This window comes from Sander lucioperca, chromosome 4 (genome assembly GCF_008315115.2).
Source record: "Sander lucioperca isolate FBNREF2018 chromosome 4, SLUC_FBN_1.2, whole genome shotgun sequence".
Classification (NCBI taxonomy): domain Eukaryota; kingdom Metazoa; phylum Chordata; class Actinopteri; order Perciformes; family Percidae; genus Sander; species Sander lucioperca.
This window is the reverse complement of record NC_050176.1, coordinates 24,308,843-24,335,949: the sequence shown is the minus strand read 5'-3', so window position 1 is coordinate 24,335,949 and position 27,107 is coordinate 24,308,843. Positions and strand designations below refer to the sequence as shown.

The window sequence follows — 27,107 nt, the reverse complement described above, 5'->3', positions numbered from 1 at the left end:
TTACTACCACTTAACAAATAAACTGCTGATGTATTATCTGCTCTGATAGCCGACAGCTGTCTGCTCTGAGCGCATTCACCATCACTCTCTCATGTAGCCTGCACACTAAGCACCAAGCTATTCCTTAAAGGAGCTTCCCCGATCTTGTAACACAAGGAGAGCATGCCAGAGCTTCTTGTATTTGGTCTGAAAATCCGAACCATCAAAAAAATGCTTTCACACTATAAACGAACCAGACCATGGTTCGTTATAGCCCTAAAGGCGTTTTCACACCTGTAGTTCATTTGCTTTGGTCCGAATCAGTTGGTGAGTTAGTAAACTTGGAGCGATTTGCCCTCGGTCGGTTTGGTTTGGTTTGGTTTCACAGCTGGAAAAATCCAAGCGTATCAAAATGCATCATTACAAATCAGGCAAGAACGTCCAGCCCTCTTGTCAATATGTCTGGGGGCGGGAGCAAGAAAGTAAATACAGGAAGAAGGTCCTGTGTTCTGGTCTACTGGTCAAACCAGCTCATTTCATTAAAATTATCAGACATTGTTTCACAAGAGACGTGACTACGTCTGCCCTGGTCACCAAGACTTCGCTCTGCTCTGCCTGCGTCTGTCTCCAACTTTAGCGGCAGCTGGTTTGACCACGGAGATACGAGTGATGGACGGGAAGCTTGACTACAGTTTATTTCTGTAATAGAAACACTGCAAGCTGCTACAGTTTGCTGCTCTTCTGCATCGCAGATTGCTAAACACACCTGACTACAGGAGACATTAGCTCAGACTTGCGGAGTACATATAGTTGGTGCGGTTCAAGTATGGATCACGTTCTCACCACAAACGAGCCGCACCAGCGGGACAATTTAACTCTAGTTCGATTCAACCGAACTAAAGGCTGTCGGTGTGAAAACGCCCTTAGTGAATGTCTATGTCCTCAAGAATGGAAAATTGCTAAAATAATTCCACGCCTAAAAATCTAAGGTTATCATTCTTGGGGTCAAATAGTCGTCCTATAAGTTTATTGCCTGTGTTGAATATGGGAATTATGGAGAGTATAGTATGTGAGCAGATTAAAGAATATTTTCTTTGAATGATTTAACCACTGATTGTCAACATGCATATAGAAAGGGATACTCAACAGCTACTGCTTTAACTCAACAAACTAGTAGGTGCTATTATGCTTGATTTTACAGCAGCGTTTGATATCCTTGATCATAATTTACTACTGAAAAATCTTAAATGTTATGGTTTCTCTCAGTCAGCAATGTTATGGATGAAGAGTTATTTGACAAACAGGCAACAACTAGTCTTTTTTAATGGTAACTACTCGGATGTTGGAGCGGTGAGCTGTGGAGTTCCCCAGGGGAGTTGTCTTGGGCCGCTGTTATACACTATTTTCACAAATGATTCATCACTTGTTTTAAATAAGGGCAGTATATCGATGTATGCAGATGATTCAACTATTTATGTGTCTTCACATACATTTCATGAGTTAAACACCACCCTATCACAAGAGCTGCAATCAGTGGTTGAATGGGTAAAGAGGAATAAGCTAGCTCTTAATGTTTCAAATATGAAAAGCATGATGTTCGGTTCACATTATACTTTTCATAATCAACCTGAGTTGAAGCTTTGTATAAATGATGTATCTGTTGAACAGGTCCATGACACCAAACTGCTAGGAGTAATTTATTACTCTGTAATTTCTGTTTTAATTTTAAAAGCCTAACCAGGGACAGGGGTTGCAAATTAGTCATGGCTATAAACCTGTATGCATGGCATCTACTTTGTATTCTTTATAAAGCAATGTTCTATGCATTTGTCTGTCAAATAAACAAATAAATAAATACATTTTAGATAGCAAATTATCATGAACAAAACATAAATAACATGGTTGTTAAGATGGGAAGTGGTGTTTCTGTTGTACAAAGATGTGCACCATATTTGTCACAAAGCTCAACCAAAGTAGTAGCTAAAGCTTTAATATTGTCTAATCTTGACTATGGTTCAGTAGTATGGTCTAATGCAACTCGAGAAAAAATAACTAAATTGCAAATGGTGCAAAATAGAGCCATGCATATAGCGCTTAGGTGTGGATATAGAACAAATGTTGTTACAATGCACAAATGTTTAGGTTGGTTATCTGTAAGAAATAGATTACTCTATTCATTATGTGGTTTTTTTAGTAATATTCTTGTAACAAAGAAACTGTCAGGTTTCAGCGAATGTAGGACCCAAGTGCAGAGACGACAGACACACGAAGAAGCTCAAGGATTTTAATTCTTAAAGTCCATACCCAACAGAAGAGGTCCTGTAACAGTAGGCAAATCCAAAAACAGGAAACAAGCAGAATCCCCAAAACAGGAACAGGCAAAAACTTAGAACAGTGGCAAGCAACCCACTAACAGAGACAAACGAGAACACTGAACAGAAAACAATAATCCGACAAGAGACAAAGACAGAACAGAGACTGAATACACAAGGTAATGAGGGAACGAAAGGCAGGTGACACAAGGTTGGGGAACAGGTGAAACACATTAGGGATGGGAGAACAATCAAAAAAGGCGGGAAAACACAAGACAGGAAGTAAAACAGACAAAACAGAAAAGACAGACTTCAAAATAAAACAGTAAACAGAACATACACAACCATGACAGTACCCCCCCTTTCCCCAAGGGACAGATCCCAGACGTCCAAAACATACTGCACAAAAACAGACCCAGGGGGACCGGAGGAGGGACGAACGGAGGAACAAAATGTAAAAATCAAAAAACAAAAAGTGTCAAAAGAACCAAAAACAACCCAAGGAGGGCGAGAGAGTCCGGGACAAGCAGAGAGAGTCACTGGGGAACTGGGGAAAGAGGGCACTCAGGAACTAGGGCATGGGGGGCTAGTTGGCAAGGAGGCCTGGGGGAAACAGAGGGCCGGAGAGGGCTCGGGGAAACAGAGGGCCGGAGAGGCCTCGGGGACAAGGAACAGAGAGGGGCCACTCGGGACAGGGAGGCCCCGGGACAGGGAACAGGGAGACCCCGGCAACAGAGAACAGAGAGGCCTCGGCAACAGGGGGCAGCAGTGAAGGCAGAACCCTTCTGACGGCCGGCGACGAAGGCAGAATCCTTCAGGTGGCCGGCGGCGAAGGCAGAATCCTTCAAAAATAGATATTCAAATATATTCAAACCTCTGTGGTTTTTAAGAACAAATATTCAAAAGTAGCAATTCAATGTCGGCGCTCAGGCCCTAATAATAAAACCCTAGCAATTTCAATACATCGTTGACTCGAGTACCAACAATATAAATAAAATGCATAATTAACATGAGTATGTATGTACATATGTGTATGCATATGTATGTGTATACAAACACACTTTTTTATATGCAAACTTATCTGTGCATACTAGTCAAATGTTTGTTTACCTTGTTCAACTTTGTTGTTTTTAGCCATGTGTATTGTTGTGTATGTACATTGAGAGCAACAAAAAGCCAGAGGCAAATTCCCTGTACGTGTTCACACTTATTTGGCCATTCAAACTGACTCTGATTCTAAAATAGGCAGTATTATCAGGCAGCTGCTATGTCTCTAGTCACTTTTTTGGAGACAGAGTTGAACTATTACTGCCTGAGACACAGTTGCAATGTAGTGTCCTAATGTAGGTCACTGACCATAATGTGACCTATCTCAATTTACACAGCAAGCGGGAAATTAAACGTCAGCAATGAGAGCAACAATGTAGTAGACTGCCAAATTGTCACTGGACCTTTCTCTCTCAGTGTGTGTGTGTGTGTGTGTGTGTGTGTGTGTGTGTGTGTGTGTGTGAGATAAGAGATCAAAGGAATGGAAAGAAACGTGACAATAAATGACAGCAAAACACAATCAAGACACAGACGAGTTCTCATCTACCAAAATCCATTTGATTTGATTTAGATTGTTTTATTGATTAACTGAATTGAATTGAGATTAACTTAGATAAATCACGAAGCATGTAATGAATTAGATTTTTTTTATTGCTTGACAGTCCTATTTTTAAACTGTTTTTAAATGGTTAAATCAAGGGGGTGATCCAGCGCCTACAATAAACTTTAATTACAGTACTGAGTAAGCAAAAATCAAATCAAGACCTGGCCATATCCACAGAAACCTGAAACAGGATATTTAATCACAATAAATATCTGCCTATCTGTGATACCAAATTTGGTATGCTTACCACATTTAACTTTTGGGGTGTCATCAAAAATGATTTAATATAAAAGCTAATTGTGGATACAGTGTGTGATAGAGAAGAGCTGGGAGTTCCTGCGTGTGGCTGCGGCTATGTTCTCGTAAGCTTGAGATCATTTTAAACATTTGAGTGCATTTTGTTTTGACACCTACTCTAAAAACAAGAACCGGACCTTTTGAGAAGGATTGGTGATTACTGTTGACAGAGAGGTCAGGTAAGGACAACTTTTTAATATGAACTGTCTTTTTTATAAGCATTTAATACATGTGCAAAATGTCTCATTTATTGAATGTCTGCTGTAATTCATCCACAAATTTTGACAAAACCAAACAATAGGTTAGTATTTATTCACAGTAATAACCTAGTCTGAGAAGGATTGAGTCACTTTGTGAGTCAAAGCCCACCTGTAACGAAACAAAGACATGGTTTTAGTGTGGATACGTTTCCTATACATCAAAATGTTAAGTGCTGCTTAAGATAGATAGATAGATAGATAGATAGATAGATAGATAGATAGATATTTAATGTCATTGCATATTTTTACACAACTAAACTTGGTTGGAGCAATCAGGTTCTCAGCTTAGAAATACAAGATAAAATATAAAATATGCACACTTACACACCTCCCTCATGCCCATGACCTCATACACATCATTACCCATACTATAAATAAATACTCTAGAAAAAAACACATATTACCCATGATATAAATGAGCAGTGAACACAAAAGTTTAATTACATGGACTTAAAAACTCTAAGATGGCACTTACTTTGTAATCATCTAACAGAAATCAGCCGCCACAATGAGTACGGACGCGGAGATGGCCATTTATGGCAAAGCTGCCATTTACCTTCGTAAGCCAGAAAGGGAGAGAATTGAGGCTCAAAGTTCACCATTTGATGCCAAGACTGCCTGCTACGTGGCCGACGTCAAAGAGCTGTACTTGAAGGGAAAAATCATCAAGAAAGATGGTGACAAAGTCACGGTCGAAACCCTGGAAACTAGGGAGGTTAGTATCATAAAGTCAGAGTCAACTGGGAGAATCAATATGATCAGTTCTCATTGTGACAAATGTCCTATTCCAGGAGAGGGTAGTGAAAGAAGCTGACGTCTATCCAATGAACCCTCCCAAGTATGACAAGATTGAGGACATGGCCATGATGACCCATCTCAATGAAGCCTCTGTGCTGTATAACCTCAAAGAGCGTTATGCAGCATGGATGATCTATGTAAGACAATCTGCCTAATTAAAAAAGAGAACTATTGCAAATTGCTATACTTGTAGAAAACATAGTTGTTGAATCTCTGATCACTTTCAGACCTACTCTGGGTTGTTCTGTGCAACTGTGAACCCCTACAAGTGGCTCCCAGTGTACGATGCTGAATGTGTAAGTGCCTATAGAGGCAAGAAGCGTATGGAGGCTCCACCCCACATCTTCTCTGTCTCTGACAACGCTTTTCAGTTCATGCAAACTGGTAAGTCATTACCAGAACAATTTATCAGTATATGACGTTTCTGTTGCAGTAAATCATAGTTAATTATTTTGTTTTTGCTTCAACAGATAGGGAGAACCAGTCTATCTTGATCACGTGAGTTTGTTACATTTACATTTGTAGACTTTGTTTAGCAAAGTTAAATATCTTGATCAAATCGTATACATCTGTGTCTATACCTAGTGGAGAATCTGGTGCTGGAAAGACTGTTAACACCAAGCGTGTCATCCAGTACTTTGCAACAATCGCAGTTGGTGGACCAAAGAAGGATGACTCAAAGGTATGTTGCTGTATGATTAAAATTCAGGGTTCTTTCTCTATTGAATATTTTTTTCAGGGGAAAAAATGAAGTCATTTCTTGACAGTAATTCTAAACCTGGATTATAGGGGTCACTGGAGGATCAGATTATTGCAGCCAATCCCTTGCTGGAGGCCTATGGTAACGCCAAAACTATTAGGAATGACAACTCTTCCCGTTTTGTAAGTCTGGAACAATGTCTACACATGAGAGAGGTCTTGTTACAGATTGCCAATGTGGAGGGACAATAACAATCCTTTGATCCAAACAGGGTAAATTCATCAGAATCCATTTCGGCGCAACTGGCAAACTGGCAAGTGCTGATATTGAGACATGTAAGTAATAATACTCAGTACATACAAACGACTGGAATTGAGAATTGGCCAGGCTGTGATTTATGAACAATATTTTTAGATCTGCTGGAGAAGTCAAGAGTGACATACCAGCTTTCTGATGAAAGAGGCTATCACATCTTCTTCCAGATGATGACCGGCCACATACCTGAGCTGATTGGTAAGCAGATTGGTGTTGCACATTGTTTAACCTCTTTTCATATGGAACAAATGTTCTGACATTTTCACTCTTACTTTGATCTCCAGATTTAGCGCTCATCACAACCAACCCCTATGACTTCCCCATGTGTAGCATGGGTCAGATCACTGTGGCCAGCATTGATGACAAAGCTGAGCTGGAAGCCACTGATGTGAGTGATCTTCACTTCAAAACATTGAAAAACATTTTTTTGCATTAAATGCAATTGCATTTTCCTAAAGTGAATATGTTTTGTGTCGACCTCTTTTGAACTCAGAACGCTATTGATATCCTGGGCTTCTCTCATGAAGAGAAATGTCCATCTACAAGTTGACTGGTGCTGTGCTCCACCATGGTAACATGAAGTTCAAGCAGAAGCAGCGTGAGGAGCAGGCTGAGCCTGATGGCACAGAGGGTGAGTGTTTAATGTCAGCTCAAAGTGAATAGCTTGGGAACAACAGTAATGAGGTTCTTAATCACACTTGTGTCGGTTTACATCATGATGGAAATCTCTGAACTATTTTCAGAGGCTGACAAGGTTGCTTACTTGCTGGGTCTGAACTCCGCTGACATGCTCAAGGCTATATGCTTTCCCAGAGTGAAGGTCGGAAATGAGTATGTCACCAAGGGACAGACGGTACCTCAGGTAAATATGAATTACCAATATCCTACAATTTAAAAAAACAGATTAGTGATGTTAGTTGTACTAAATTAATGTAGCAAAGGGTTTTTTGGAAATTACAATACAAAGGCAGTGTTCAATATATTGCTACTTTAAGAGATTTACACAATGAATGCTAAATACATAATGTAGAATAAGTCTAGGACTGTCTTAGATGTAATTTTTTATTATTAGATCTTTTGTATTATTTACCTCACTAGTGAGGTGCCCGTTCAGGCGGATTGCTTGGCCTGTGGTATTGGTGCTTGTAGCTTTCTCGAGAATCCCTCATACAATCAACTTAATGCTCACACTGCGCTTCCTTGGGTCCTGAGCAATACACCTGCCATGACATAGTTGCGTCACATACCCAATCCACGGCTCCTCATGGTCAGAAACACTTTTGAAATACACTGGTTCAGGGGGTAAATATCAAGAGCAACCTTTACCATTGAGTGTGGGCCTAAGGTAAAAGGGCCACAAACAGCTATAGATTTATTATGATGTTCAGATATGAAAAATATAGGATATGTTACAATCCTAAATCATTGTACCAATAAATAACTTACAAAGCACTTAAAAATGGGCAACTCAACTGCAGTTCTGATTTACTGTGTCCTACTTCAGAGGAAAATGTACTGCTACATTTCCCTGACAGAGAAATGTTACTGGTTACATTGCAGATTAAGATTTTTCCTCACAAAATTATTCATCATTACACCATGCAGCATTATTTTGTAAGTATGTAAGTACATTCTGCTGATAATTCCTGTCTTTTACTCTTCACTTCAAGTAGACATCGGAATGCAGGACGTTTTGACTAGGCCTAGTTCTAACACTGCCAATACATTGCCAGTTAGAGGAAGGCTGAGAAGTAAAGGATGCTGTTTTTGTTAGTCAGAGTGATTAATCGTTGCGTTCACGCTGCTTTCCTTGGTAAAATCATTCCACTATGTCAAGTAATCCCATCCACTCTGTGCAAATGTCAGTGACAGGGTATCGGCCATTGTTATTATACATCCATGGTACAGGTAGATGCGGAACCAGACCTTGGGTTAGTTTGTCTGCGGAGGCAGCTGCCAGGAGGAAGAAAGGCTTTGTCGAACACCATATGGTGCCTGGCTTTTGTTTAATATCTATTGTCGGCAAAAACATCTTGTTAAGCGTACATGTGTAACATCTTTTGCATATTCGAGTCACCTCATTCAACCGGAAAACCGGACGGACTGACAAATTCCTGCCTTTTTTAAAGAGATTAGTAGAAATACCAGAAATCAATACTAATGATTTTTACAAAAAGGTCAAATCACATCCTTGTTTTTATTCAGGTGATGAACTCAGTGACAGCCCTGGCCAAGGCAATCTATGAGAGGATGTTCTTGTGGATGGTCGTTCGTATTAACGAGATGTTGGACACTAAACAAGCAAGACAGTTCTACATCGGTGTCCTCGACATTGCTGGTTTTGAAATCTTTGACGTAAGCTTCCTTTCCAACAATTCAGAAGCTGATACTTTTCATGACAGAATCATTCTTATTGCCCTGCGAGAGATTATACTGGTTAATTGTCCCCTCACAGTTCAACACCTTGGAACAGCTGTGCATCAACTTCACCAATGAGAAACTGCAACAGTTTTTCAACCACACCATGTTTGTCCTGGAGCAAGAGGAGTACAAGAAGGAGGGTATTGTCTGGGAGTTCATTGACTTTGGCATGGACTTGGCTGCCTGCATTGAGCTCATTGAAAAGGTAATAATTTGATGATTATATATAATCTTTCTTAATTTGAATACATTTATCACTTGAAGAGGCGCTATGCAGTTTGGGCCATTTCTTCGCTGTTTTCTTGCTTTTTGCTCGCAGGTTTCTCTATAGAGCTCCCCTACAGCTTCGGAATAGATATTTGGCAGCTCCTATGTTTACTCGTTGCGGACTCCTCGCTCGGTCAGTCTGCCATTTCCTCTTTCTCTGTTCCTCCGACAATGCTTTCCTAGCTTTCTGCTTCTTTTTTGCCGGCTCAGCCATGATGCTTGCATGATAGTGTGAAAAACTCCATCGCTACCTTGTTAGCTGGTTCCTGAATGGGCGTATGTGTGCAGTGCCGTGAAGCAATTTGTTACATCGCGAGACCTGATATCACGCGATACTTCCGGATGCTGAGGCTGGCGTCTCGCCGGCCGAAAGTTGCAAGGGTGGTTTTTCTGCTCACAGGCGCTAGGGTTAAGCGAGATGACCACCATTCAACTCGAAATAAGTCATATAACCATTCCAATGACTCCGAAGCTGTTCAGTTAAGGTAAATTAAGCTAAAATAGCTGCATAGTTCCCCTTTAATGACATACTTCTTCCCACTTTTTTCAAGCCCATGGGCATCTTCTCCATCCTTGAAGAGGAGTGCATGTTCCCCAAGGCCTCAGACACATCCTTCAAGAACAAGCTGTATGACCAGCATCTTGGAAAAACCAAAGCATTTGAGAAGCCTAAGCCCCCCAAGAAAGGCAAGATTGAGGCCCACTTCTCCCTGGTGCACTACGCTGGTACCGTGGACTACAATATCGCTGGCTGGCTGGAGAAGAACAAGGATCCACTGAATGACTCCGTCTGTCAGCTGTACCAGAAATCCCCAGTGAAACTGCTGGCTCTCTGCTTCCCTCTTGTCGTTGAGGGTATGATAATAACTACAGTAAACTAAAACATGTTTTTAGGCTATACTGTATATGTTTAAGTAACTGTAGCAAGTGTTAATGTACATTTTATTTGTCATCCTAACGAAACATGTCTAATTAAAAATATCAACAGATGCTACCAAGAAGGGAGGCAAGAAGAAGGGTGGTTCTATGCAGACTGTGTCTTCACAGTTTAGGGTAATGTTGCAAACTTATCTTATATATGTATGTATATATAGCTCAGTTTATGTTCAAACTCACAATTGATTACATGTCATAAGACTCACCATTTTGGATCTACAGGAGAACTTGGGGAAGCTGATGACTAACTTGAGGAGCACCCATCCTCACTTTGTGCGCTGCCTGATTCCCAATGAGTCAAAGACTCCAGGTACATAGAGACCATAATTTCAAGAGATTATTTGAGGAGTGGTTTTGTTTTGTTAATATGGATTCCTTAATGTTGTGCTGCTTTAACTAACTAAGACTATTTATTCAAAGAAGTCATTAAGAAATGTATTTTTACAGGTCTGATGGAGAACTTCCTGGTCATCCACCAGCTCAGGTGTAACGGTGTGCTGGAGGGTATCAGAATCTGCAGAAAAGGTTTCCCCAGCCGAATCCTCTATGCTGACTTCAAGCAGAGGTATTAATGGATATTTTAATAGCATTTTGATAAAGATTATTAAAAGAAAATGCTCAAACTGACCATTGACTCTCATAAAAAGGTACAAGGTGCTGAATGCCAGTGTCATCCCTGATGGCCAGTTCATTGATAACAAGAAGGCTTCAGAGAAGCTGCTTGGGTCAATTGATATTCCACATGACGAGTACAAATTCGGACACACAAAGGTAAACACCTTGCTCTCTTATTTTACTGTAGATTAATGACCAAAGAGGTTAGGTTGATCAGTCCAGTGTGTTTGATGGTTTTTCTGTTAATTATATAAAGCAAAATATCTCTAAACTACTTACGTGATTGTAGAGTTTGGTGCCAAGGAATAAGTGGTTTATTGTTAGGATAGAGGCAGAGTAGCCTGCATGTGGTCATTATCAAAACACCTTCACCTTAGAAGCCCTGGACCATGTGGGGTAGGTGAAAATGTTTTTTGTTTTTGTTTTACAGGGTGTGAAGTATTCACTATCTGAGTTCATCCTACATTCATTTTTATTTTGTGTTTGATCAGGTGTTCTTCAAGGCTGGTCTGCTGGGTGTCCTTGAGGAGATGAGAGATGAGAAACTGTCAACTCTGGTCACCATGACTCAGGCTTTGGCCCGTGGTTATGTCATGAGAAAGGAGTTTGTGAAGATGACGGAGAGGAGGCATGTTGAAAACAGCTCATTCTGAATCATGGTATTACAAATCACTAACAATATTGTTTACAACAGCTACTTCTTGTCTGCAGGGAAGCCATATATTCCATCCAGTACAATATCCGCTCATTCATGAATGTCAAACACTGGCCATGGATGAAGGTGTACTACAAGATCAAACCTATGCTGAAGAGTGCTGAAACTGAGAAGGAGCTGGCAAATATGAAGGAGAACTATGAAAAGATGAAAACTGACTTGGCGGCTGCCCTGGCCAAGAAGAAGGATCTGGAGGAGAAGATGGTGTCCCTTCTGCAGGAGAAGAATGATCTGCAGCTGCAAGTATCATCTGTAAGTACACAGCAACATAAAATTGTGCTTTTCATGTTTTTCAAAGTTGATGTGCTAACATCTATCTTTATAAAATTAACTAGGAATCAGAAAATCTGAATGATGCTGAAGAGAGATGTGAGGTACTTATCAAGAGTAAGATTCAGATGGAGGCCAAACTCAAAGAGACAACTGAGAGACTGGAGGATGAAGAGGAAATCAATGCTGAGCTCACAGCAAAGAAGAGAAAGCTGGAGGATGAATGCTCTGAGCTCAAGAAGGATATTGATGACCTGGAGCTTACCTTGGCCAAAGTGGAAAAAGAGAAACATGCCACAGAGAACAAGGTTTGTGTATAATAGTTTTCCCGCTAAATACATTCTGGAGGGGAGACCCGCCGCTGCAAAATTATTGGTGCCGCAGCTTCAGAATTTTAAGTCCCAATTTCCAGACTCTGCAGAGCTGAGGTTGAGGGTGAGCGACAAAGTTTTCCAGGTTATGTTAAAAATGTGATGCGATACGTGCACTGCTAAATGCGTTATTTATCTGGAATTGTTCATTAGCTGTGGTTGATATATGTCAAGCTGAATGGACTCACAGTAGTAAACAAATGTTATTCTCACCAAAGACTGAAACAGAACTCATTCTTAGAGAGAAAGGACACTACATAATGTAATATAATGGAAAGGCATTTGACCCTTTGCTATTTTTCATTGCTGTTACAGGCTGGTAGCGTAGATACTAGTGCACCCCCACTAATTTTCAACCCTAACGTTAACCCGTCCCCCACCTGCCCATTAAAAAAGAATCCAGAGGAAAAACTGTAATAATCTGTGCAGCATATCAAGTAAGATTATAATGATGACAGTTTAAAGACAAGATTTTTCTTGCACATTTAGGTGAAGAACCTGACTGAGGAGATGGCCTCTCAGGATGAGAGCATTGCTAAGCTGACCAAGGAAAAGAAAGCCCTTCAGGAGGCTCATCAGCAGACTCTTGATGACCTGCAGGCAGAGGAAGACAAAGTCAACACTCTGACCAAGGCCAAGACCAAGCTTGAGCAGCAAGTGGATGATGTAAGTTTACAAAGTCTCTTGGATTGGCAAAGCAGGATTCTTGAATTTGATGATTAAAAATGAATTGTATTTTTCAGCTTGAGGGTTCTCTGGAGCAAGAGAAGAAGCTCCGTATGGACCTTGAGAGATCCAAGAGAAAGCTTGAGGGTGATCTGAAACTGGCCCAGGAATCCATCATGGATCTTGAGAATGAGAAGCAGCAGTCTGACGAGAAAATTAAAAAGTAACAGTTTTTGAATTTGTACAAAAGAATCATTCTTATAAAATGTGTGGTCAACTCCATGAACTCTATGTTCTTCATCTAAACTTCTCACAGGAAGGACTTTGAAATCAGTCAGCTCCTTAGCAAAGTTGAAGATGAGCAGTCACTTGGTGCTCAGCTTCAAAAGAAGATCAAGGAGCTCCAGGTGACATATGGTTTTAAAGAAAACATTTCTGATATTTCCAATTTTGTGTATTAAAAGTGAAAGTTTACTGAAAGACCTTATATCTACATTGAACAGGCTCGTATTGAGGAACTGGAGGAGGAGATTGAGGCTGAGCGTGCTGCTCGTGCCAAGGTTGAGAAGCAGAGAGCTGACCTCTCCAGGGAACTTGAGGAGATCAGTGAGAGGCTGGAGGAGGCCGGTGGTGCCACTGCTACTCAGATTGAGATGAGCAAGAAGCGTGAAGCCGAGTTCCAGAAGCTCCGTCGTGATCTTGAGGAGTCCACTCTGCAGCATGAAGCCACTGCTGCTGCTCTTCGCAAGAAGCAGGCTGACAGCGTTGCTGAGCTGGGAGAGCAGATCGACAACCTCCAGCGTGTGAAGCAGAAACTTGAGAAGGAAAAGAGTGAATACAAGATGGAGATTGATGACCTCTCCAGCAACATGGAGAATGTTGCTAAAGCAAAGGTACACAATGCATTACATGCTAATTTATTACCCAAATTAGTATATGTATATGTATAATGTACTTAATATTATAGATAAAATCTGATCACTGATCTCATCTATATTTACCCATTAGGGAAATCTTGAAAAGATGTGCCGTACTCTAGAGGACCAACTCAGCGAACTGAAGACCAAGAATGATGAAAATGTCCGTCAAATCAATGACACAAGTGCACAGAGAGCACGTCTCCTGGCAGAAAATGGTATCTACAGTACAAGCTGTCAGTTAATGATCTGTTGTGTATGTTATTGAGAAACGTGACACAAACTAATGTATCGTGGCATCTTTCACACAAGGTGAGTTCAGCCGTCAAGTTGAAGAGAAAGAAGCTCTTGTCTCCCAGCTGACCAGAGGCAAACAGGCATTCACACAACAGATTGAGGAGCTGAAAAGACATGTTGAAGAGGAGGTTAAGGTAAGAAACATTTAAAAGGTACAATATGTAACGTTTCTGCATTAAAATGTCTAAAAATGACCATACCTATGTTATATATTTTTTTGAGTTGTGTAGTTACACCATCCCAAATGTTTCCATCAAATGGCAAACCCAGAGAAATCTGTTATTTTATTTTCAGACACATCACATTTCATTTAGTCGCCCGTCAGTGGCGTCATATAACCTTTCACCATCTAGTTACTTGTAACTTCCGTCAAAACACGGACACCCAGATGCTACGTTCGAGAGTAATTGTAAATCTAAAAAATACTGGTAACACTGCTTTTTCTGCCAAAAGGCATCATTTCGTGATTAATTACATGCCACTTTGCAACACAGTAATAAAGCAGAAACCTTATTTATTGATACATATCAATATTAATCCAGCTTAATGTTATGTTAATTGTTATGTTGTTATGTGCTGGTTGACAAGTAGCTAACATTAATGCTAGCTAATGCTTGGTGGATAACATTATAGGGTTACAATATCGTTCAACACGCTCTTAAAGTTGTTAGTAGTATGATTGTTTTGACCATGGATAAAAGCAGCATTGCGCTAACCCACGAATAAGTTCACTAGTAACGTTAATGTTAGCTGTATAGATAGACGATTAATATAATGCTAATTTAGCCAGCTAGCACACTCCGGTCTGCCTGCCTCACTCCCCCGGCACAAAGAGACTTCAATCGGGATGATAGCTGACAACACAGCCGGGACATGTAGCAATAGCTTGTTACCGTTGTTTCCACCCCAGCCGGTGCCGTGTGCTTACGACGCTAACGGCAGTTTAATGAATCCCCACCCACACTCGTCTCTCAGCCTCCTTGAGTAGCTAGCTAGCATTACAACAAACCCTGTCCGCCCAGTAAAATCCAAAAGGTGACATTGGCATGTGAAAAATACTGTGATAGTCTGGTTTTAGCTAAAACCTACTAACGTTAGCCGCTAACTGGTCAGCAAGCTACCAATACAGATTGAATCAAGAAAAACGTAATTATGTTGGGGAAACTGCAGCTATTTTATTAGCATGACATGAATAAACATTACTAAACGTAACATGAATAAACTTGAATGGGTAAACTCGTCGTGAACAGATGCATTCTAATCGACGATAGTGTTCAGCAATAAAAACTCCCATAATTCCACGCAACTTCCCAACGTCATCAAACGTCTGTGTTTACAATCCATTGTTTTGGTTGAGAGACCCCTAGCGGCAGAAAGTTACATATTGTACGTTTAAGTGAGTGTGTATTGGTATTATTGGTTTGGGATTCAGGAATTTTGTAAATTCAATCATGTCTTACACCAGGCCAAAAATGCTCTTGCCCATGGACTACAATCAGCCCGCCATGACTGTGATCTGCTGAGAGAGCAGTTTGAGGAGGAGCAAGAGGCCAAGGCTGAGCTGCAGCGTGGGATGTCCAAGGCCAACAGTGAGGTGGCTCAGTGGAGAGCTAAGTATGAAACGGATGCTATCCAGCGCACTGAGGAGCTTGAGGAAGCCAAGTGAGTAACATTCAACCAGTTCAATGGCCAGTGTATCATTTTAGCACAACTCAACTTTGGAGCAAACATTTTCCAGCTCTGCCTTCATATGTTCATCTAGATCTTTAAAAATGAGCTGTTAATAACAACACTAGGCTGATTATGAATTGCCCATCCCCCTTTCCAAAACCTGTTATTTTGAAATACTCGCTACTCTAAGAATATTAAGGCTTCAAACAAACAACAATGCAACACTCAAAACACAAGAACTCACGCTGCAGATTATTGTTACTAAGGCTTTAGTTCACTTCATAGTTTTTAGTGGGAAACTAATCTTACCTTCTTTAAACAGGAAAAAGCTGGCTCAGCGTCTTCAGGAGGCTGAGGAGCAGATTGAGGCAGTGAATTCCAAGTGTGCTTCTCTTGAGAAAACCAAACAGAGGCTCCAGAGTGAGGTGGAGGACCTCATGATTGATGTGGAGAGGGCCAATGGACTGGCTGCCAACCTGGACAAGAAGCAGAGGAACTTTGACAAGGTAGCATTGTTCGTCATTCATTTGTGTTGCCAAGCACACTGAAACAATGAAAGATATATTTATTTTTCCTCATATTGCTACATAACCAATCATGTTATTCAGGTGTTGGCAGAGTGGAAACAGAAGTACGAGGAGGGTCAGGCAGAGCTCGAGGGAGCACAGAAGGAGACTCGTTCTCTCAGCACTGAGCTGTTCAAGATGAAGAACTCTTATGAGGAATCTCTGGATCAGCTGGAGACTTTGAAGCGTGAAAACAAGAACCTTCAACGTGAGTTCTACATTATGTAACAGTTACATTGTATTCAACACATGTATTTCTTACATTGTATTCAACATGTGTTGGAATAAAGTGTTTATATTTTACATTGTAAGGCTTAACAATATAAAACACATGTATCTCTATACAGAGGAGATCTCAGATCTGACTGAACAGATTGGTGAGACTGGCAAGAGCATCCATGAGCTGGAGAAGTCCAAGAAGCAGGTGGAGGCTGAAAAATCTGAGATCCAGACGGCTCTTGAAGAGGCTGAGGTACATTTTCTTCTGGGGACATCTACTGAAAAAAAATCTAAATCATGGACAAATATACTTTAAAAAGGTTTGAAGGCAGAGATTAATATTTCATTATTTGATATCATCAGGGAACTCTGGAACACGAAGAGTCTAAGATCCTGCGTGTCCAGCTGGAGCTCAACCAGATTAAGGGTGAGGTGGACAGGAAGCTGGCAGAGAAAGATGAGGAGATGGAGCAGATCAAGAGGAACAGCCAGAGGGTGATTGACTCCATGCAGAGCAATCTGGATTCTGAGGTCAGGAGCAGAAACGATGCCCTGAGAATCAAGAAGAAGATGGAGGGAGACCTGAATGAGATGGAGATTCAGCTGAGCCACGCCAATCGCCAGGCTGCTGAGTCCCAGAAGCAGCTGAGGAATGTGCAGGCGCAACTGAAGGTATTGTTAGACACAGAATTGTTGCACAAACTATGATCAGTGCAGGTACATTTTGGCATTCATGTGAATATTGTCCTGATATTTTTTCTCTAGGATGCACAACTGCACCTTGATGATGCTGTCAGAGCACAGGAGGAATTCAAGGAACAAGCTGCTATGGTGGATCGCAGAAACGGTCTGATGGTAGCTGAAATCGAGGAACTTAGAACTGCTCTGGAACAGACGGAGAGAAGTCGCAAAATTGCTGAGCAGGAGCTGGTGGATGCCAGTGAGCGTGTTGGACTTCTGCATTCTCAGGTGAACAAGCCCAATCATTTCTTCAGTAATTCAAAAATCTGAAATGGGGAATGTGAAAATCTGTGATGTGATGACTAACGTGCCTACATCTTTTTTTGCCTTTTAGAACACAAGCCTTCTGAACTCCAAGAAGAAGCTTGAGTCTGACCTGGTCCAGGTCCAGAGTGAAGTGGATGACACTGTTCAGGAAGCAAGGAATGCAGAGGAGAAGGCCAAGAAGGCCATCACTGATGTGGGTTTACATTTTAATTGTTCTTACTTTCACTCCAATGTGTATTTTCAAGATTATTCTAAACATTTGATGCTGTCTCTTCTAGGCTGCTATGATGGCTGAGGAGCTGAAGAAGGAGCAGGATACCAGCTCCCACCTGGAGAGGATGAAGAAGAACCTGGAGGTCACTGTTAAGGACCTGCAGCACCGCCTGGATGAGGCTGAGAACCTGGCCATGAAGGGTGGCAAGAAGCAGCTCCAGAAACTTGAGTCCAGGGTAAGAAAGAAAGAAAGAATTTGCAGAGCTGAACTTTAAATTGAAAAAAGATGTATTCTTATTTCCTTATTGTTCATTGAAGGTGCGTGAACTGGAGGCAGAGGTTGAGGCTGAGCAGAGACGTGGAGGAGATGCCATTAAGGGTGTCCGCAAATATGAGAGGAGGGTGAAGGAGCTCACCTATCAGGTACAGTCACTTTGATAGTTGTCATACAAATCAACTTAACATATTTAGTACAAAAACATTTATTTACTTTAAATAAACTTTAACAGACTGAGGAGGACAAGAAAAACGTTGCCAGACTGCAGGATCTAGTTGACAAGTTGCAGCTCAAAGTTAAGGCCTACAAGAGGCAGGCTGAGGAGGCGGTAAGGGCAATATATAGATTTACACATCACTGAAAGCTTGATACTGTGTAATCTATTGAAGATTACCTTTGGTCTTTTAAGAGATTCAAAAATGTCAATCTCTATGTTTTTTCAGGAGGAGCAGGCCAACACTCATCTGTCCAAGTGCAGGAAGGTCCAGCATGAGCTAGAGGAGGCTGAGGAGCGCGCTGACATCGCGGAGTCCCAGGTCAACAAGTTGAGAGCGAAGAGCCGTGACTCTGGCAAGGTAAACATACCAATAAAGACGTACATTTAAATTTTAAATTTAATTTAAAAAAGGTATGACAGAAATATACTGTCAGATTTGGTTGAAATAAAGTTGATTAAACGCTTTTTTATTTGTGTTTTTAGGGTAAAGAGGCAGCTGAATAAAGAAAACTGCCTGATCAGCTATTTCTAATCATATAATATGATGTGAGATGTGCTGTAAAAATAAATGGTTTCCTTGTCACAGTTAAATTGCTGTCTGCCTGCTTCTTTTCCTTTACATTGTTACCCCCAAAATGAAGTGTTAGACTGGGAAAGTGGCTTTCCAGTAAAAACAATTGTATTAAGTAGTAATATATGACCCAGCTGACCATGATTTATCAACAAAAGTCCACAAATTTGATTTAAATAGTTGGCTACGTGGCCTTAATAACTGGTACTAATCAGATTCCCTTAACCAGGTAACAAATGCTTAAATCTACCTTCAAGTGACTTATTTGACCTCTTCCAACATCAATTTCCTGGAGAGAAAAACATTGGATGAATGCGTCGCTTAATGAGCATACCCACCAAAATAAAATACTTAAAAGTCATGGGGGCCACAGGCCAGCATGATTGACAGTTTAGTCAAAGGTACACAAATCAGATGGTGGAGATGCAGAGTCTTACCCTGAGACTGTGTCCACACTAACATTGCAATTTTTATTGGCTATAATATAATCTCAGGGTTTTTCATGGATCAAATGGCATCAAATACTTTATTTTCTGCATTATGATACACCTTTAGGCACCAATTTATGGTGAAACCGTCCTCATTTATATCACGGAAAACACAAAATTTTGGTGGCAGGTAACAATTCAAATTAAAGCTGCAAGCAGCGATGGACGGGCCCTCACTCCTCTGCGTGCGTCGGGGTTACTGGCGGACGTCGCTCCTTGCGACCGTGCATTTGCGCGGCATTCAAACACTGCAAATAGTCACCAATAAAAAGGGAACTCCGTGTTGAGTTCATTAGCTGACGTTAAAGGGGGCGTGACTTAAGCATATGGGACGGGGCAAACGGTCACCAATTAAAAGGAAGTATTTGCTGAGTTCAATGATACCTCACACAATAGTCTACATCAAACGGGTCAGTAGTTATAAAAAGGAGCGTTGCTAAAACATAGGGGGCGGGTCAAACCATCACCAATTCAAAAGGAACTCTCCGCTGAGTTCGGTGATACCTCACACAAGACTCTACCTTAAACGGTTCAAAAGCCATAAGAGGGGGCCTGAGTACATGGGCGTGGTTAAAGTATAGGGGGGACTCAATATCACATGTAGACCACACATTATAAATTTTGTGTAAATCGGATGATGTTTGTCATGTAAGGCTGATTTCCTGTTGCCAGCGGGGGGCGCTATGACCAAAAGTCAATTTTGGCCCGTAGATGTCGTCAGGCCTGGACCTTTCTCAATCGTGAGTAATTTTGGGCAGATATGACAACGTACACTCAAGTTACAACAACTTCTTTGTTCATTAATTACTGTTGCCACTAGGGGGCACTATGACTTTAAGTCAATTTTGGCCGGTAAATGTCCTCAGGGTTAGAGTGTTATGAATCATGAAAAGTTTCGAGCCAATTGGACAATGTACACACTTCCTGTTTTGATGGTGAAATGCACAAAATGGCCGCCCTGTGACGAAAAGTTTTTCTATTTTTCATCTCTAAGGTCTTAAGATGGTACAGACCAAATTTGAAGTTAATCGGATGAAATCACTAGGAGGAGTTTGTTAAAGTATGACGTTATGTGGAAATGGCAATTTCAATTTAAAATGGCAGACTTCCTGTTGGGTTTAGGGTATGGCTCCAAAGACCTTTTTTGTACATCTTGACATGCTACATATGTGTACCACTTTTCGTTAGTCTACGTTAAATGTACTGCAGGGGCTCAATTTGTTAAAGTTTCCTAGGGGGCACTAGCGAGCCATTTTTGTGCGCCTATTCCCGAAGCTGTTAAAATACGTAAATTTTCACTAGGTTTGATGCGACCGCCAATTTTGGTGAGTTTTTGAGCATGTTAAGCCCCTCAAAAAGGCGATTCATTTGCCGGAAGAAAGAAGGAATAATAATAATTCCTTCAGTTACAATAGCCCTTGTCGGCGCTCGGGCCCTAAAAACTTTTAAACGAACGGTCATGTATAAGGACCTCAGGAAGAATAGCACCTGCAATGCAGGAGCTAATGAGGATCCTAAATAAACAAACAAAAAATCTGTTCTGTTTTTCCTGAACTCTAATTATGAAAGTATGTTTGGCTTGGTTTACTTCCTGTATTATTTTGTAGTGTTTGGTCTTGTGTGTCTTGGTTTAGCTTTGTTTCCTGTTTGAGTCTGATTTGTCCCTAGTATGTTTCACCTGTTGGCCCCCTCCCTGCTCGTTTGGCCCTGTGTTTAATGTCCTTGCCATGTCATCATTGTTGTCAAGTGCAGTTGAGACAAGCCTCTGTGTTTCTGTCTGAAGAAATATTGAACTGAGTTTGTCAGGTCTTTCTCAACAAATACCGGTGAGTGCAGCTGATTATATTTACTGTTTTAACAAACAGCATTAAAACTAAACTGACAGCTACATGTAGCAGCATTATTCAAACAGGAAGCTACACTCTTCATTTTTTAATGACACTTGTCAGATGGATAACTCACTTCAAGGTATAATATGTAATGTTTTCGCATTAAAATGTCTAAAAAGACTAGACCTATGTAATATATTTTCTTGAGCTGTGTATTTACATTATCCCAAATGTTTCAAAAAAATGTTACAAACCAGATAAATCAGTCACTTTAAGCAAGGTAATGGCAGCGAGGCTAAAATGGAGAAGTCATGGTGTCATATTATTGGTGTACACAGCATATGCCAGTAATATATTGTCTGGCCATAGCAGGGGAAGTTTTAGGGCGTTGGCTACACACCGACCTGTCAATCAGGACAGAGACTTAGCAATGCTAACCATGCTAACACTGTGGACATAAAAGAGACTGGATCTTGTTTTAGGGTGTTGTATGTGTTTTTATTTTAAACTTTGACCCTCTCTCTGTGTGTTTTCACTTCACCAAAGTAAATTGGAACATAAACTTGTTCGTGACACCTTGAACATTATTTTTGCCTGAATCATATAGTGTGGGTTATCTCCCAAGATCCCACACTACTTCACAGCATCATCAGTCTGTCATTTGTTATTGATTTGATTGAGAGACCCTGAGCGATAGAAATATCATACAGAGGGTTTTCACGACGCGTCATCAGACCCGGAAGTGGCCATACTGGAGGTATGATCCCGAACGTCGTCAAGGAAAATAGTTAATTATTGCCGTGTTTTAGGATGTACCAATAGGTCAGACTGAGAAAAACATTTGGAATAATATCGACTTTCAAAAGTTATTACAAACCAGGGAGAGGAATGCCAGAAGTTATCAGAGAAAAGGAGGCGCTTGTGGTTGGCAAAGCTTAACCAGGATCTATGAGGCACTTTATTTTAATGTAGGTTAAATTATATTTAATTAATTTAGAATTGTGCAACTTTTTTGAAAATGTGACATGTTCTTCCAATATTTTTGGCATTTGATTTCAAGTTGGTGAGATTTTTGTAAAGCTATTCTGACAAAAAAAAAGTTATACTCAAGTTACATACAAAATTGTGTTTACAGTTAGTGTATTGCACTATAGTATAATGTATAATTTATAGTAGTGTATAGTTCATAAGTGTTCTGATAAAAGTATTTAATAAATCTGTGTTCTGATGATAGTGATATGCTGTGTGTTCTGTTCCACAACAATACAATAACAATGACTTAATGACTGTAAATTAACAATCATTTATTGATAATTTTAGGCTATATAGACACTGTCCAGACATGGTTTAATTGATATTTAAGTGCATATAAAAATATACTTTAGGATAAATCAACTACTGATGGACAAAAGTTCACCAGAGCACAACAGACAAGTCCAATCTTATCTATGGCACAATAACCATCACTATCTTTGCACATCAAGAAATCAATTGGCAATATCCCCCCCCAAAATAGTATATTTCTGGCGCACACAACCAATCACATGCTCAACATGAATCCTGACGTGGGCAATTTTCCTTGTGGTTTCTAAGTCAACAGGAGCTAACTGTGACTTTGAGTGAAGGCTGGTATTTGTATATGAGCCATTCTACAACCTAAAGTGACCTGAATATTAAAGCCACGGTCAGCAGGAACTAGATCACCAGGAAGTATGTTGTCCAAAAAGCCACATTTTTCAGTTATGTATTTGTCACTTACTCTTCCTCCCCATGCATTTGAAATGTAAGAGACTGTGCCCTGGGGTGTAATACCAATCAAGAATGTAACTGTGTTATGGTGCTTGTAGGAATACCATGTTTCTGCTCTGGCTATAAGGTTAGACGGACGTTCTATAAAAACCTCAAAACGGTCAATAATAACAGCACATTTTTCCCCAAAATGTTTCCTGAATTACATTGGCATGTTTTTTTGCAACTGTTCTTTTTTTGGCCATATGATAAGTGGCTTCATGCGAATAAACATGACATCAATGACATCAGTGACTATCCGTGAAGCAGTGGCTATTGACACATTGAATGCAAATGACAGGAAGGTTGTGGAAACATTAACCCTCAATGACGCATCAATGTCAGCATCAACTACTTAAACTTATCAAGTGACTTCTTCACAGGGAGGTGGGGACTAAGGAATGTGAAGAGTACTAATGCTGCGTTCATAGACATCGGAAAAACATTTTTCATTCACGTCCCTTACTGTGGGAATCAGAGGTGGGAAACTCGGGCTAGATTTTGCTAACCGAGTTTCCCAGTTTGTGACGCGTTGTGGTCAACTGACGTTTGATGGAGGTGACTTTGGTTCACTGAACATATTTCAATGACAATAAACTGTTCATATGGACAAACACCTCTGCCAAGAAACATACACAGACATAACATGTTTCAAATTATTCATAAATAGGACCATGTATAAAAAAACAACACCTTATCCGTGTCCTTTCCCGTTCTTTGTCCTGCAGATAACACAAACACCTGTCCATGTGCTGTTTGTATGCTGGTATAAGAAAACAGCAGCAAATCTTTTGTTATTGTGGCCTCCATGTTTTCACACACCTGATGCTCTAGGCTACGGCCAACCGTTGGTGGCAGTCATGCAACAAGTTGTTATGCCAAACATTATTACATTACATGTCATTTAGCTGACGCTTTTATCCAAAGCGACTTACAATTAAGTTCTTTCAACTGTGAAGGTTCAAACTCCAGACAACAAGTAGTAAGTGCAAATACATTAGTTTAAAATAGGCAAAGCTACAAAGAGACAAATTAAAGTGCAGGTTCGAAAGTGCAAGTTCAAGAATTTTTTATTTTTTTTTGTTTTTTATCCGAGGTGTAGTCGGAAGAGATGCGTTTTTAGCCTTCGGCGGAAGATGTGTAGGCTTTCGGCCATCCTGATATCGATGGGGAGCTCGTTCCACCATTTGGGAGCAACCAAAACGCCAATATAACAGAAGAAGAAGAACACGCATCCCGGCCATGTGAACGCTGGCAGTCGGAAAAACAACGTAATCACGGGGGCAGTCCCTGTTATTCCCAGGTGGCATGAACGCAGCATAACAATATCTGGTATGTAGGTAGGCCAGTGAAAAATAAAACCTTTTCATCCTTATCAACAAAGGCACTTTGGTCATAGGAAGTGGACAAATGTGCAACATCAGAGCTCAACTGAATGTTTTCAGTTCTAAAGGGCCATTCACATTGTACGCGCAAACGGCAGCGCTGCGCTATGAAACCCATTATTGTCAATGGCATGCGCGCAAAAGAACTGGTCTGCATTTTGCGGCTGGCTGCTCTTGCGCGTGCCGCGGTCAAAGTTCAACATGGTTCAACTTTGACCGCGGCATGCGCAAGAGCGGCCGCAGTGCGCTGTGACGTGTCTGAATAAAAAGAAAAAAAAGTAAACACCGAACACACGTGGATCCACAAACGGAACATGGATGAGAGGTTGATTTTGGCCGTCAGCGATCTCCCAGAGCTGTATAGGCTACGACACAACTTTGAGCTCGTACAGAGACCTCGGACGCAAAACTATGCTGTGGAAGCATATTTCACCATAATAGGCATGCCAGCTGTGTAGATTATTGTAGCCTCTTAATTTAAATCATTCAGGTTTGTTTTAGCTATGTGAAATCAACATATATGTCTCCACTGAAATACAATCCTATGTTACATTTTTTCTCAGTTACTTTGGTGCATTTGTCAAATCATAATTGCAATCGCACAACATTAAGTGCATTTCTTAAAACAGTTGGTGTAAACTGCATCGCATAGTGACTGACCTGAAAAATCATGTATCTTGATGGAAATCTTTTGTTTGTGTCCAAAGCAAGTATTTATACCAATGAATCAAAGTGACAAGTCCTTACGCCAATGTTTATACCAAGATAGTGAAACTGCTTTGTGTTGTTGTCCATATTTAACAGTTCACTCTGGAAGTATAGTCTAATGAACAATGCACGTGAAAGGGAGCACTATTCCCTATAAAGTTACACATTATTGTCATTTCTGATCTGAGAAATACGCCAAAGCAACTGAGAAGAACTGTAGCCTACTGTTGTGAGCTGCGAAAACCAAATACCAAGTTGATTATACTGCTGCATACAGGTATTTGAACGATATATTGGTATTTTTTATAAAAAAAAAATTATAATTTATACTCTTTATTGATCCCCAATGGGGAAATTACAATTTACACTCGGTTGTTATTACACAATAATAATATTGTATTTGTATGTTTATATGAAGTAAAATATGTTTGGACTGATTGACACAAGTCATGTTCATTTTCATTGAAGTTCACATTTAGGTATATAGGTAGGTATATGGCCTTTACACAGAATAATTACCCATTTCCAAGTGTGTAAGCTCCAGTTTTGGAGGAATTAATTGCACATATGCATTAAACAAAGTGTCTTCCAGAGAATGAATGATGCATGTATGAATGTAGGCTCATATCTTAGCTTTATTATACCCAACTGCAATGACTGCAGACCTCTTACTTATAAACATGCAATGACACATAGTGTTGAAATGCAACATTTTATTTAGAAATGAAAATAATCCACACGTCTTCATCTATTTAGAGGAGTGGAAGAAAAGGTGGAAGAACCTAAGGGACAGGTACATAAAGGAGAGGAGACAGAAAAGTGGTGCAGGTGCAGACTTGGAAGTACTTTTCCATACTGTCTTGTCTGGAGCCACACGTCAGGGAGATACAAATAGCCAGACGCTCCGTTGTAGAAATGGGCTTTTGGAATGTTGTTCGCATCCGGGAAATCGTAGGCCCGACTCTCATCAGCAGACTGTCAAATTGCTCCCTGTTGAGCCGAAAGTACCCCTGGAACTGGTCACAGTGAATGCGAAGCTCCTTCACCAGCCGGAATTCCCCCAACTGCTCTCTGGACCTGAGGGTCTCGTGCACCCACACCCTTCTTCCTGCTGCCTTCCTCCGTCTTCTCCTCACAACCAGGGCAAGTTCCAAGGCTTTCTTTTGTTTCAAAGACAGAAACATCGTCTCCACCAAATCACTACTGTGTATCCACAATGTCGCATGTAGCCTACTGCACGTCTGATGTAAACACCGGACGCAGACGTGACGTGCATTCAAATATTGGCGCATGTATGACGTAAATTTGCGCTGAGCCCGGTGGCAAGCACAACAAATATAGTTGGGAATAGGACAACCTACATCACCAGTCAATTCAGTTTGAATCCCTGTGCAGCAAAAATTATCGCTGATATAATCACTTGTGGTGGGGTCATCAGTCTCCGCAGCAGCAGCAGTACTAGAAGCAGCAGCAGCTTCAGCCTTCAGTCTCTGCTGGGTTCAATTCATGCAACGCTTGTAGCTTGAGTTCCCTGTTTCTTTGGTTGATTGAGGTGAACCTCCTTGCTGACCTGTCAGTCCAACAGATGGCACCCAATCTGGGTCATCCTTTTGGTAAAGGTCAGACTTTTTACCTGGAATACAATGAGAAATACAGCACATTTTAGCTCTACATTTTAAGAATGATCAGAATAATATATTGAGTCATTAATGCCACATGCGGTAGCTTGATATGAATTATATTATGTCAATGTCAGTTTTATTTATATAGCACATTTAAAATAGCCAGTGTCCTACCAAAGTGCTTTACAGTAAAATAAACAAACAGTAAAAACAATAAAAGCAATAATTGTTTTTATTTACTATTAAAAATATTATTATCAACACGGCAATAATTAACCATTTTCCTTGATGACGTTCGGGATCTACTTCAGTGCTTGTGCTTTGTTGTGATGCGGAGTACCTCCAATATGGCGACTTCCAGGTCTGATGACACCTCGTGAAAACCCTCTACTGTGTGCTTAAGTGTTTAAGTTTGTCAAAATTGCAGTAATCATACTTTGATCATTTGTATTCATATGACAATTATGTGTGTAACAACATTTTATAATACTTTTTGTTCTCAGTGTGTAGATATGGCTGCTGTGAGCTGTCTGATGATCAGTTTCTGTGCTCCGTCTGGATGTGTTCACTTATTATTTTGTTACATTTCTGAGGGGCTTAGGCTGCTTGAAAACTTGTGAAAATCAGCACACATCGAACTGGTGAAATTTGTAAAGTTCGGCAGTGATTGGGCTCGGGCGTGGCCAGCAGGCTCCATAGCACCCCCAAACGCACGCCACTGTTGGGATAAAGTTCATTGGTTTTCATGAATTTTGGTG

At 40.6% G+C, this 27,107-nt stretch overlaps 1 protein-coding gene and 1 pseudogene across 1 annotated transcript in view; both read left to right on the top strand.

Annotated features, from left to right (window-relative positions):
• The window catches only part of LOC116048446 (VPS10 domain-containing receptor SorCS3-like), a 1,378,075-nt gene that overhangs the window by 355,596 nt on the left and 995,372 nt on the right, over nt 1–27,107 (top strand). The window lies entirely within an intron of this gene.
• LOC116058471 lies at nt 5,008–18,549 on the top strand (annotated as a pseudogene).